Source organism: Amblyomma americanum, unplaced genomic scaffold, assembly GCF_052857255.1.
Source record: "Amblyomma americanum isolate KBUSLIRL-KWMA unplaced genomic scaffold, ASM5285725v1 scaffold_90, whole genome shotgun sequence".
NCBI lineage: Eukaryota > Metazoa > Arthropoda > Arachnida > Ixodida > Ixodidae > Amblyomma > Amblyomma americanum.
In genome coordinates this window covers 260,830-275,545 of record NW_027526562.1, presented here as the reverse complement: position 1 = coordinate 275,545, position 14,716 = coordinate 260,830, and positions in this window count along the sequence as shown.

Genomic DNA, 14,716 nt, shown 5'->3' with positions numbered 1-14,716 from the left:
GGCTAGCCTAGCAGTGCTGTTTGAGGAACTAGCGGGAATTAAATGGAATGTGATAGGGCTTAGCGAAGTTAGGAGGACAGGTGAGGCGTATACAGTACTAAAGGACGGACACATACTGTGCTATCGCGGGCTAGAGGATAGACGAGAACTAGGTGTGGGATTCCTCATTAATAAGGATATAGCTGGCAACGTAGAGGAGCTCTACAGTATTAACGAGAGGGTAGCAGCTATAGTAATTAGGCTGAATAGGAGGTACAAGCTGAAAGTGGTGCAGGCCTACGCACCCACATCCAGCCATGATGACCAGACCGTTGATAGTTTCTATGAGGACGTAGAATCAGCAATGAATAAAGTAAAATCGCAGTACACTGTACTGATGGGCGACTTCAATGCGAAGGTGGGCAAGAAGCAGGCTGACGACCACGCGGTAGATGAATATGGGATAGGCTCTAGAAATAGCAGGGGAGAGTTATTAGTCGAATTCGCGGATAGGAATAATCTACGGATCATGAATACCTTCTTCCGCAACCGAGAAAACAGGAAGTGGACCTGGAAGAGCCCCAATGGTGAGATTAAAAATGAGATCGACTTCATACTATGCGCTAAACCCGGCATCATTCAGGATGTGGCCGTCCTCGGAAAGGTGCGCTGTAGCGACCACAGAATGGTAAGGTCTAGAATTAGCTTAGACTTGAAGAGAGAATGGAAGAAGCTAGCGATGAAGAAGACCATTAACGAGTTAGCCATAAGAGGGAAAGCACAGGAGTTAAGGATAGCGCTGCAAAACAGATATTCGGCTTTAACTGAGGAAGATGATCTTGATGTTCATTCAATGCACGATAATCGGACATCAATAATTACGGAGTGCACAGTAGAACTAGGCGGTAGGACAGTTCGAAAGGATACCGGGAAGGTATCTCAGGTGACGAAAGATCTGCTTAAGAAGCGCCAAAACATGAGTGCATCTAACCCTACCGATAGAATAGAACTAACGGAGCTATCAAAGTTAATAAATAAGCGCAAGGTAGCCGACATAAGGAAGTTTAATATGGAGAGAATCGACCATGCTATAAAGAATGGAGGTAGCCTAAAAACTGTGAAGAGGAAACTAGGCATAGGTAAAAACCAGATGTATGCATTTAGTGACAAGCAGGGCAATGCCATTAGCAATATTGATAAGATAGTTAACGTAGCCGAAGAGTTCTACACAGACCTGTACAGTAGCCAATGTAATCAGAGCGTTAATGAGAAAGACAGCAGTGCACAGCAATGCGTCATCCGCCAATAACGAAAGATGAAGTAAAGAAAGCCTTAGAAGCAATGAAAAGGGGAAAAGCAGCTGGGGAGGATCAGGTAACAGCAGATCTGTTGAAGGATGGAGGGGACATCGTGCTAGAAAAACTAGCCACCCTGTATACGCAATGCCTTATGACCTCGACTGTTCCAGAAGCTTGGAAGAATGCAAACATTATCTTAATTCATAAGAAGAGAGACGCCAAGGACTTGAAAAATTACAGGCCGATCAGCTTCCTATCCGTTGCCCACAAAGTATTTACTAAGGTAATCGCTAATAGAGTCAGGGCAACGTTAGACTTTAATCAACCAAATGATCAGGCAGGCTTTCGTAAAAGATATTCCACAATAGATCACATTCACACTATTGATCAGGTGATAGAGAAATGCGCAGAATATAACCAACCTCTATATATAGCTTTCATTGATTACGAGAAAGCATTCGACTCAGTGGAAACCTCAGCAGTCATACAGGCATTGCGTAATCAGGGGGTAGAAGAGCCTCATGTGAAAATACTGGAAGATATATATATATATCGACTGCACAGCTAATATAGTCCTCCATAAACTCAGCAATAAAATTCCAATAAGGAAGGGCGTCTGGCAAGGAGACACGATCTCGCCAATGCTGTTCACCGCATGTTTACAGGAGGTATTTCGATGCCTGAATTGGGAACAGTTGGGAATAAGAATAAATGAAGAATACCTAAATATTATTTGCTGATGACATTGCCTTGCTGAGTCACTCAGGAGGTGAACTGCAAATCATGATCAATGAGTTAGACAGGCAGAGCAGATCGATGGGTCTAAAAATTAACATGCAGAAAGCCAAGGTAATGTTCAACAGCCTAGCAAGGGAACAACCGTTTACAATTGGCAGCGAGAGCCTAGAAATTGCGATGGAATACGTCTACTTAGGGCAGGTAGTGACAGCTGATCCAGATCATGAGAGGGAGATAACTAGAAGGATAAGAATGAGGTGGAGCGCATTTGGCAAATTCTCGCAGATCATGAGTGGCAGTTTACCAATTTCCCTCAAGAGGAAAGTGTACAACAGCATAATCTTACCGGTACTCACCTACGGGGCAGAAACGTGGAGGCTAACGAAAAGAGTTCAGCTTAAGTTAAGGACAACGCAGCGAGCCATGGAAAGAAAAATGATAGGTGTAACGTTAAGAGATCGGAAGGGGGTAGAGTGGCTGAGGGAACAAAAACGGGTTAATGACATCCTAGTCGAAATCAAGAGAAAGAAATGGGCTTGGGCAGGGCATGTAATGCGAAGGCAAGATAACCGCTGGTCCTTAAGGGTAACGGAGTGGGTTCCAAGAGAAAGTAAGCGTAGCAGGGGGCAGCAGAAGGTTAGGTGGGCGGATGAGATTAAGAAGTTTGCAGGCAAAGGGTGGATGCAGCTGGCAAAGGATAGGGTTAATTGGAGAAACATGGGAGAGGCCTTTGCCCTGCAGTGGGTGTAGTAAGGCTGATGATGCTGATGATGATGATCGAAGGTCCTGTTAGTGCGCACTTGTCCTGTGTCCCCGTTCCAGTTCTCCTTTTGTTAGTGTGTAGCGTGTTATTCACACGAAATCGAAGGTATGCTGACGCATACGTCGCGCTGTTTTCTGACTTTGAAGGCTTCTTCAATCTCCCTGGTTCGTTGATCAAAATATGCCGCGATGACCATTGCGTTGTTAAGCTGCGGAGCACATCCATGCTCTCTGCAATGCTTTCCTAGTTCACTGCTGATGGCGCCCTTTAGGAATAGTTTGTGCTCTTGAAGCTGGTCATTTAGACAGTGCCCAGTTTGACCAATGTTGTTGGGTCCGCATGACAGAGGTATTTCATGCACAACGCTTTTCACACAATTCACATGTCTTGTCCGGTGCTTTTTCTTGCATTGATATTTTCTTTGTTCGCTGTTGACTTTGGCGCACAGGCTTCTTAAATTGTTGGGTGCGCACATGCACAGTTTAATGCCAGCTCTTGCGCGTACTTTTTTGAGGTTGTGGGAAATGCCATGAATGTAAGGATGACGGCGTACGGCTTCCTTTCTTCTGACGTGGTTGTGATGTATTTCCTTTCTCTAAGTGCTTGCAGAATCCCTTCTGCGACGCTGGATAGCAGTCTCGTCGGGTAACCTGCTGCTTTCAGTCGACGGTCCTGGGCGTCAAAACTGCCTTGAGCTGCATGATGACAGGATCTTGTCAATGCGGCTCTCATTGCTGCTTTTCCTATTCTCCGCTGGATGATCTTGGAATGCGCAGGTGTGTAGGGAGCAGTCCATTCTTGCTTCGTGGTCCGTACCACCAGCATTTGTGAGCGCCTTGAAAGGTTAGCGTCAGGTCAAGAAATCGCAGAACGTCGCTTTCCGAGAGTTCGCTCGTTATTTCTAGTCCTTTTAGTTCTTCTTTGAAGATGTCAATGATCTGCTCAGGGGCTGTGGCATGTCCATAGGACCTGTCCAATTTGTAGAGTATTAGGTAATCGTCAACGTATCGCAACGCTTTTACGGTGCTTGTCACTTGAAGAGCAGCCATTAGACGTCGTCATTATGCGCGAGAAACAAATCACTTAAAATGGGGGCGAGCGAAGACCCTATGCAAATCCTCTCCCGTTGAATGTGTAGACTCCCCCTGTGGCTGGAGTTTTGGAATTTTACAACGCCGTGTCGGTCAATGCATTCTTCGACTTCTCGGCACACGAAGTTCTGCGGAAGCGAATATGTCCTTCACATCTCTCGAAGAGCCACTCACGTTGGGCGGATAGGTGCCTTGAAGGAAGTCGTCCACACTGTTTGGTTTTCGTATTAGGAACCGGTGGTCTACCTCGAGGTCGGATAAGGCCCTTTGCAAAAAACCGCCCACAATACTCTGCCAGGTTCCTCTTTCTGATACAATGACTCTGAACGGACACTCTTCTTTGTGGGTTTTGGCTGTGAAGAAGATCGACAAGCTTGTCTCTTCGCACTTCTCTATGGCATACGCCATTGTGGATTGTGGGCGGTTTTCTGCAAAGGCCCCTATTCGACCACTTGGTAGACGACCCGTTCCTAATGCGAAAACTAAAAAGTGTGGACGACATCCTTCAAGGCACCTATCCGCCCCACGTGAGTGGCACTTCTATAGATGCGAAGGACTTATACTAAGTGCTTGCGCAGAACTTAGTGTGCCAAGGAGTCGAAGAATGCATTGACCGACACGACGTTGTAAAATTCCAAAACTCCAGTGGGCTGTCGAAAAGAAATTTTATGGAATTAATTACCAGCTACCTGCATTCTACTATCATAAGCCACAGGGGGAGTCGGTACATTCAACGGGCGGGGATTTTCATAGTGGCTTCGCTCGCCTCCACTTTAAGTGACTTGTTTCTCGCGCATAATGACAGACGTCTAATGGCTGCTCTTCAAGTGACAAACACTGTAAAAGTGTTCCGTTATGTGGACGATTACCTAATACTCTACAAATTGGACAGGTCCGATGGACAGCTGCAGCCCCTTGACCAGATCATTGACATCTTCAAAGAAGAACTAAAATGACTACAAATAAGGGGTGAACTTTCGGAAAACAACGTTCTGCGATTTTTTGACCTGACGCTAACCTTTCGAGGCGCTCACATATGCTTGCGGTTCGGACCACAAAGCAAGAAGGGACTGCTCCCTACACATCTGCGCATTCCAAGATCATCCAGCGGAGAATAGCAAAAGCAGCAATGAGAGCCGCATTGACAAGATTCTGTCATCATGCAGCTCAAAGCAGTTTTAACGTCCATGGCCGTCGTCTGAAAGCAGCAGGTTACACGACGAGACTGCTATCTAGTGTCGCAGAAGGGATTGTGCAAGCACTTAGAGGCAGGAAATACATCACAACCACATCAGAAGAAAGGAAGCCGTACGCGGTCATACCTTACATTCATGGCATTTCCCACAACCTCAAAAAGGTAGGTGCGAGAGCTGGCATTAAAGTGCTCATGTCAGCACCCAAAAAGGTAAGAAGACTGTGCGCCAAAGTCAACAGCGAGCAAAGAAAAAATCAATGCAAGAAAAAACACCGCACAAAACATGAGAACTGTGTGAAAAGCGTTGTGTATGAAATACCTCTGTCATGCGGACGCACCTACATTGGTCGAACTGGGCGCTGTTTAAATGAACGGCTTCAAAAGCACAAAAGATCCCTGAAGGGCGGCATCAGCAGCAAACTAACAAAGCTTTGCAGAGAGCATGGGTGTGCTACACAGCTGAACAACGCAATGGTCGTCGCGTCATAATTTGGTCAACCGACCAGGGAGATTGAAGAAGCATTCAACATCAGAAAAAAGAGCGACGTATGGTCAGCATACCTTCGATAGCGCTTCGTGACAGCGAGATTGATTATCGGCGTGCATAGTCCTAATCTATTACCAAGTGTACATCTTATGGTTTTTTCTTCTGACCTTTCCTCCTTGCTCAAGCGAGATGTATATATTCGAGGAACGTGCTTACAAATCTGGTTGTAAAAGCGTCGTGTCCCGCCTGTCCCTTCTTTGTTTCGTGCGGCGTTGTTTCTGCGACAAGACCTTTTGAGGTTGTCAGCGACCACAAACGCCATCGACACGAAGAGCACTACTCCTGACGCCTAATGAACCACTGTCGACGTCCTTCGGACAGAAGGGCATGTATCTACTTGGCCCTTTTACGAAGTCAATGCGTGGAACCAATTTTACCATTGCGGCGACAGACTACCTCATCCACTATACGTCGAGACAAAAGCCCTACTAAACTTCTGAATGGCGCAGCAGCAGTTCTGCGACGCAACCTCTAACGCTGCGGAACGGACGCAATACATTTAGCGCTAAAGTTAGACAAGCCACCAGAGGACAGTCTTGTTGACTAACGGCCTCACAGAGTTTGGAATGGATCATCGCAGACATGCTTGGCATGTAGCTCATCGACGCGGAATACAAGGCGTTGAATGCCTACAACACCGCAGCGCAAGACAAACATAAAAAAAACGAGGCATAAAAACAAGTGAAAAAAATTGAAAAAAAATGGCAGAGATGAGGCAACACTTAACACGGCAAAAATACATGTAAAGTTAAAGACGTATAAAAAGAAAGCAGGTCAAGAAATGAACACAGCCAAAAATTATAAGATTCTGTAAATAAAAGCAGGTAAAAAAGGCTTAAATGAGGCAATGATAACAGCCTAGAATTCCAATGAGGAGCCAAAAGCAGGTAAGAGGATGACGTAAGTGAGGCAACAATTAAGAGCGCAAAAAAAGAGATGTGATGAGAGCTGAGATGGGTGAGGAAACCATTTAAGGTGGATTCGAATGCCGTACAATCATATTGACCGAGACAGGTATGTGATCTGTTTTTCTAGGAGGGCTACTGAAGGCATGCTAACGCAGCCTGCTTTCAGGTTGTCAATGATAGCTGCTTCAATTATTTCCCGAGTGAACTGGTTTTTGTTTTTTGGCAAGATTCTGGTGTTAGAAAATAAGAGGGTGGCTTTTGCAGGGTGAGCAATCCCGGCAGTGGATGGCCAAGTTTTTTACAGGCATATTATTAGCGCAAAGGACGGGACGAGATACAGACAAGACGAGCACGGGCGCTACTGACAACTGCTTTATTGAAGAAAGATCGAGGCATATAAATACATATCTGGCCTGCGCCATCGCTACCTAACAAGGAACTTGGAATCACAGCAGATGACGCGATAGGAAATTGATCTCAGCATTATACAAAACGACAGACGTGTCACTAACGCAGCTGCCTGTAAAATCCGAACACCAACTAGCCCAACAACTCACCCTGTTGATGGCCAAGTTGTTTGATTGTTTATCTCCGAAGTTCAAATTGTGCTCCTGCAGTCTTTTATTCAAGCAACGGCCTGTCTGTCCAACGTATTCTTTGCCGCAGGACAGAGGAATAGAGTAGACGACTCCCGTGGCACATGAGACATACGGGTATTTATGCCTTATTGTGCATTCTTTCCTTCGTTCTACTGGTTTGTTTACGTGTCTGCACAGTCTGGAAAGGCGGTGAGGAGCAGAAAAAACCTCCACTACTGCTTTTTTCCAAATCCTTTTTTAAATTGTGGGAAACGTGGTGAATGTCAGGAAGGACGGTCAGTTTTTTGTTCCATCTCTTTTGTTGGACGTAGTGGGCTTGTTACTTGGCATGACATGAGCGTTTTCTCGGCTTTTGAGGAGAGAGGCATTGCCGGGTACCCGTATTGAAGCATTTTCGGGGCTTGAGTCTGAAAATCTACCCTCAGAGAGTGCTCACAAGACTTGGTTAAGGCGTAATTGAAGGCTGCTTGAACAATGTTTCTGAAATAGATCAGACATGTTCAAAATAAAGTTGACAGTTCAGCGAATTTGTGTGCGTGTGTGTCCTCTCTGTGTTCTTGTGTGCCAGCGCTGCGATTCCATCAAGTTTATTACCAATAATCGCGTACACATGGAACTACTTCCAAGTTGCTCTAGAATGTCGCAGAAGCTTACCGCCCGTTATCTCGAAAGTTATTTGCCGGCTTTCAATTCAGCGCGGCTGAGAACGGCGGTATTCTGTCCAAGGACGGCCGTCGAGAACGCGTGTTGCTAAAGTGCAACACCGATCTGTGAGATCGGAAGATTTGGTGGCGCAGCCATCGCTGGCTGGGATAACTGGGCTGAAACTTGGGTGCGAAAAGAAGACTCGGCCTCCATAGGAATAGCAAGTTATCGTAACCGCTTTTTGATTGCACAGTGCACATATGATGTCTTTCCTTCGTAAACAACAACCAAGTTCAAGAAGTGTGAAGCGTCATTTCGAAAGCGATGTATTTCTGGCTGCGGGCACGGAACGGGATATAAGCAAAACTTTCAGAAATATATTTCTCGTTTCACTGGGTACCCATGAAAATGGCTGTTTTAACAGTTGACGAGTGCTTTGAAGAGTAATTTCAGAAAGTACGGTCATTTCAAAGCTTTCGTTTCAAAGCACCACGATCAACGTGTGTTGTGAAGCGGGACATACCCGCAAAAGGACTTCTAGCCATTGTGTGTTTCCCAGAAGCGCCCAAACTTCTCGTGTAGTACAATATTATTTCCTACATGATTTGCTCACTAATGCAGTCGTTAAGACAGCATTAGCTGAGAAGCATTGCTAAACGGCATGCAAAGCGCACGGAATAGAACCATGCACTCTAAAAGACGGCGCCGCAGACGATAACCCCGGCCGCCTCCGGAAGGGTGCCTTGAAGGCGCTGGCCATCGAGGCACGCTAGCCTCTGGTGCCTCAGGTAGAGCCAGTGACACTAGCCTCAGGCGCCCGTCAGTGCCACCTAAGTGTGTAGTCACGGTGCGAGTCGTCTGCTGCAGTGCACAGTTCGTTTAACGAGGCATCTGAGGACCGCCTTTAATGTAAACCTTGCTACCGTTTGAACGGCAGTATTTGCGGAGTAATGTAGCGTGCGCGACAGAATTGTTAGACTACACGAAAAGCTTGATGGATTCGGGGAAACACCCAAAAGATACAAAGCATCTTGGGAGTAAGCCGGGCTTCATAACGAACATTTATCGTGGCATTTTAGAAAGGTATATTTGAAATGACGAAGTGTTCTTTGTCAGGCTCTGATGTAACTCTGAGACATTCCTGATGTGACATGCTGAGCTTTAAATGTAATGATTTTCGAAACTACAAAAATTTGTGTTTGAGCTAAAAATTCTCTCCACTTCGTAGTAATATGATCACTTTGTAAGTTCCTGGAATTCGATCAAGTTATATAATCATCATTATCAAGAGGCGATTCCGGGGTACACGACCAAATGCTTTACAGAAGTCTGTAAAAATTGAGTCAGTGCACAAGACACTGTTAAGGGTAAGATGAAGATCTTTTATCAATTCAAATATTTGGACTTGACATGAATGCCAGTACCTAAAACCAAGTTGATTTTTAAGTAGCAGGCCATTTACATTTGTGTTAGCGATACTTCCTTATCACTTTACTCAGCCGAATTGAAGGTTTTGTGCACGCATCGTTGCCAGCAATCTCGCATGACTGGATTTTTTTGTTAGCTTGCGCAAGTGGGGAAAAAAATGTATATCTATGCGTTGGTGTTAGAAGAATAAAATAGTTGTCAGTGTTGCGCCAGTCCTTGTGTTTCTCCCATATATGTGGTTCGTCAAATGTTTTGCGCACATCGTTCATCTGTATCACCATGCACCAACTAGGCCCAACAGAAGTGTTATTCATTTACATTTACGTGCTCTAAGACATGTATATACACATTCCATTAGTTTGCCGCACACTGAAGCCATAAAAAGTGTTATTAGTTGTTAGGGTTAGTGTTATCCCTATATTTAAATATTGGTTAATATGTGCAGCTGCCCAATCGTCTCGATTTCAGGTGCTAACTTCTGGAATAATAGCGATAGCATTAATGGCGACAAGCGAGGGGTTACTTTGAGAAGTTTTGTAGGTATGCCATCAGGACCTGAACTAGAGTATAATGGAAGCCTATCCATCTCACGGGCAACGCAACGTTATCTGATAATGATAGGGTTACAATATCAAGCAATATATGGATCAGGAAGCTGGATGTTTGCAAGGATAGGCGACTCGCTTGCAAGAACTTTGCTAAAATGATTGTTGAGAAGTTTAGCGCATGCTTATACTGGGGCCAAATTTTCAGTTTGGTCCTTCAGAGTTAATAGCTCGTTGGTTTATCTCGGATTTAAGAGAGGCCAGATATCTTTGGTTTGGTTTTAACAAGGGTGGGGACCCATGATTTAAAAGAATATTTTAGAGAGTATAGTTTTTCTAGCAAGGGCCACAGTTTCTTACAACTTGGTGTGTTAACCTGAACAGTCTTTCCATATGTCCTTTGCTCTTCAGATGCTTCGTGATATCCGTGAACCAGGGAGCACCTACTCTTGTCGTAATCTGAAGTTTTTGTTTGCAGACTTCCTCAATTTCTCGAACTTTCCACGAAACATTAACTAATTTTGGCTTGTACTGCCATAGTGAAATCTATGTTGGAATGGGGTAGCGAAGTCTGCCGGCACACGGCGTATTTTGTCTTGATTCGCTCTGCCGTAGTAAAGGTACACTTTTTAGTGCCTGCTTTTTTGTGATGAGCCTGTACTGGGCGTAAGGAACGTACGAATGTTTGGTCACTTACGCCATTTAATACACTTCTGTGTTATGAAGTTCATTAGTGTAGATCAAATCTAAGCCTGAAAATGGATTATTCACTGACCAAGTCAAGCAATGAAGACTCTTGCAATCCGTACGGTCTCCTTAATCACAACCAGGTGTAAGAACGAGTAGCTGGTATTTTAGGGCGAAGTCGGTGACGTAATTACTAAATGTAGATTAGTGGTATAATTTCTGCCGTGCGGTTCACGGTAGATGAATAAAACGTACACTCGCCAAAAATGGGTTTTAAAATATGACGTTTCGGGACAACTACGGGTACCTTGTTCACAATGAAGATGGACGAAATGGGACGCTTCTTATAAGCGCACTACCGGTTGCACTAAGGTACCGGTCGTCAATTGGATGAACCACGATTCACAAAGCAGCTGCGTTGTCATATTTCGTTCTTTAGTTGAAGTTGCTGTGTTGTCCTCGTCAGTGTGATGTCCTGACTTGTGCGCGTGCTCAGCAAGCACATGATGCGATACGTCTATTTCTAAAGTAACGCTGGTGGTCCTTGATACGCCGTGTGAACTTGTTCATCTGGCTAATATATAATCCTGGCTGCAGCCACCACAAGGAATCCGTTAGACAACACCAGGGAAGTTGATATCTGGAAGGCGGTCCTTGACGTTGATAAGAATATTCCGTTTTTGTTAAATACAGAGTAAATGGCCAAGCGAAAAGAATCAGCAAAATCGGATCAACAGTCTGCCGGATGATCAACGCCAACGGCGTAAATGGTGCAACGTTCATGAGGACAATGCGGGCGCAAACAAAACGTAGACACAGAAAGAAGACCACAGGACGGCGCCTGTCCTGTGGGGTTTTTTCGGCGTTTACGTTTCGTTTGCGCCCGCATTTTCACCAGGAACAGCCTACAACGAGGCAAAATGTCAATTCTGCTGATACAACGTCTCGAAAAGCTGTTCAAGATGTGTGTCGAGAGGAAACAATGACGGCTGACAGTCGCTTCTTACCCCTATCCTGACTCTACCTGCGCACGAAATAATTATACCTTTAAAAAGATAGGGATAAATTGCTTGGAAATCGCCGTTTTGTACGTCTCCTGTAAACCAGGTTTTCGTGCCATGTTCAATATCAGTTACATGCGTGCATCATTGCGTTGCTGAAATGAAATTTGGCCTGTAAGCTTCCGAAATTTGCACAGATGGCATATAATTTGCATGCAGTTTCTGGTTTAGGCTCATCTTGACTTGCTTGTAAGTCTGAAAGACGATGGTCATGCGGAACAAAGTGTACAGTGCGGTCAGTCGCAGCATCGTAACTGTACAGATTTTCACCAAATTGAAGCTTATTGAAGTTGACCGGACAGCGCTCCTTGTCGGTACTGTTGGTTTTATCGAAAATCTGCAGCCTTTTAACGCGCCAACTAAGATTGCGGGGAATATATAGTTTTCGTCCAGCCATACCTTAGGCATCACAACCTTCAACTTACGAACTTTGCAGAAAACTTTCTTAATCATTGTTAAACAAACTCAAACTAATGATTAACTTCTGCTGTGCCTTGAAGTTTAAAACTTAGACGATAATTCGGCGCTTAGTGTCAGCACGTCGACTTTTCTATGCGGTGTGCATGTTAAATTTCGCCTAGGTGTAACTGGAGATGAAACGAGATGAACTCTCGAGCGATAAACTCTGTTTCCATCAAGACTGCATTCTAAAGTTTCCACAAACTCTTAAGCAAGTTGATACGAGTCACTCGCATATTTAACGCATCAACTACGCTAGTAAGCTTATACTACCTTCGGGATAATGAGCATATGACACATTCAAGAACGGCAGATTGCGTGAGTTGGAACTGCTCCATAATATTAACAGAGCGCTAAGCAACAAGAACCAAGAATGAAGAAAACAAACACAGCGGCGCTGATCTGCGCCGTTGTGTGTGTTCCCTTCATTCTTGGTCCTTGCTGCTTAACGCTGTGTAAATATTCAAGACATATTAAGCACAGCTCTTGAGACCCCAAACTTCATCAGTAAAATAAGAAACGCTATATAAACTTTTTCAATGACATTAGCCAAAGCAGCTAGGTCTCAGATGCTGCGCTTCATTTTATAAAGCGCCGTTTTCGAGCTGCTAGAGTACAATTCATGTTCAGTTTGAACTTTGTTCAGCAATAAGAAAATATGATCCATATTTGGTACCTGGTCGTCTTCAACATCATCAGCCGAGAGAAAAAATGGCAGCAATTCATAGGGATGAAAATATTGTACAAGGGTTGTAGAAAAAAGCTTTTAAAATCTTCATCCGCGACAGAAGCGCTCAAGTTGTTTGCTTCCACTTAGCTGGAACAGTAAAAAGGTGCTAATACGGATCTAGTAGTAAGCTCTTACATCAATACCCACGTAGTTAATCGGGCACAGCACGGTGAACCAGAAAGAGGATCAACGATCACCGAAATCGATTAAATATCAAGAAAACATTCAAGAGGTCAAACCTAGAACACTGAAGAAAAAGGCTGCTCAGAGGTTGCCACACGTGGCCAGAAATATCAGGGATGTTACAGAGAGTCCACTGCTTTTACAGCTACTTGCGTTTACAAACATGGTGACGATACGGTTGCCGCAACTTTTAGAGGAGTTAGCACATAGAAGTGAGCCTTGCTCAATAAACGTAATCGGAAGTTTGGCCACTTATTTGGTCGATAGAAGAAAGGAAAAAAGGGCGCCCAGCACTTGCCACGTGCGCCCGCAAACTTTAGCGAAGTTGACCAGGGCACTCCTTTTTCAGCTCCTGAAAGTGCTATTCGCGAAGATGGCGACGACGCGGTTGATGTCACTCAGCCGAGTTATCACGCCGATGTCAGCTTTGCTCAATAAACGTAGCCGGAAGTTTGGCCATTGATATGGTCGATAGAAAAGCGGAAAAAAGGGCGTCCAGCACTTACCACGTGCGCCCGCAAACTTCAGCGAAGTTGACAAGGGCACTCCTTTTGCAGTTCCTGAAGGTGCTGTTCACGAAGATGGCAACGACGCGGTTGATGTCACTCTTAGCCGAGTTAGCACGCAGATGTCAGCCTTGCTCAATAAACTTAGTCGCAAGTTTGGACACTGATTTGGTTGATAGAAAAGCGGAAAAAAACGCGCCAAGCGCTTGCCACCTGCGCCCGCAAATTTCGGAGAATTTGACCAGGGCACTCCTTTTGCAGTTCCTGAAGGTGCTGTTCACGAAGATGGCGACGATGCGGTTGATGCCATTCTTAGCAGAGTTATCAAGCCGATGTCAGCTTCGCTCAATAAACGTAGTCGGAAGTTTGGCCATTGATTTGGTCGATAGAAAAGCGGAAAAAAAGGGCGTCCAGCACTTACCACGTGCGCCCGCAAACTTCAGCGAAGTTGACAAGGGCACTCCTTTTGCAGTTCCTGAAGGTGCTGTTCACGAAGATGGCGACGACGCGGTTGATGTCACTCTTAGCCGAGTTATCAAGCCGATGTCAGCTTCGCTCAATAAACGTAGTCGGAAGTTTGGCCATTGATTTGGTCGATAGAAAAGCGGAAAAAAAGGGCGTCCAGCACTTACCACGTGCGCCCGCAAACTTCAGCGAAGTTGACAAGGGCACTCCTTTTGCAGTTCCTGAAGGTGCTGTTCACAAAGATGGCGACGACGCGGTTGATGTCACTCTTAGCCGAGTTAGCACGCAGATGTCAGCCTTGCTCAATAAACGTAGTCGGAAGTTTGGCCACTGATTTGGTTGATAGAAAAGCGGAAAAAAACGCGCCAAGCGCTTGCCACCTGCGCCCGCAAATTTCAGAGAATTTGACCAGGGCACTCCTTTTGCAGTTCCTGAAGATGCTGTTCACGAAGATGGCGACGACGTGGTTGATGTCATTCTTAGCCGAGTTAGCACGCAGATGTCAGCCTTGCTCAATAAACGTAGTCGGAAGTGTGGCCACTGATTTGTTCGATAGAAAAGCGGAAAAAAGGGCGCCCAGCACTTTCCACGTGCGACCGCAAACTTCAGCGAAGTTGATCAGAGCGCTCCTTATGCAGTTCCTGAAGGTGCTGTTCACGAAGATGGCGACGACGCGGTTGATGTCACTCTTAGCCGAGTGACCACGCCGATGTCACCTTTGCTCAATAAACGTAGTCGGAAGTTTGGCCACTGATTTGGTCGATAGAAAAGCGAAAGAAGGGCGTCCAGCACTTGCCACGTGCGCCCGCAAACTTCAACGAAGTTGACCAGGGCACTCTTTTTTCAGTTCCTGAAGGCGCTGTTCACGAAGATGGCGACGACGCTGTTG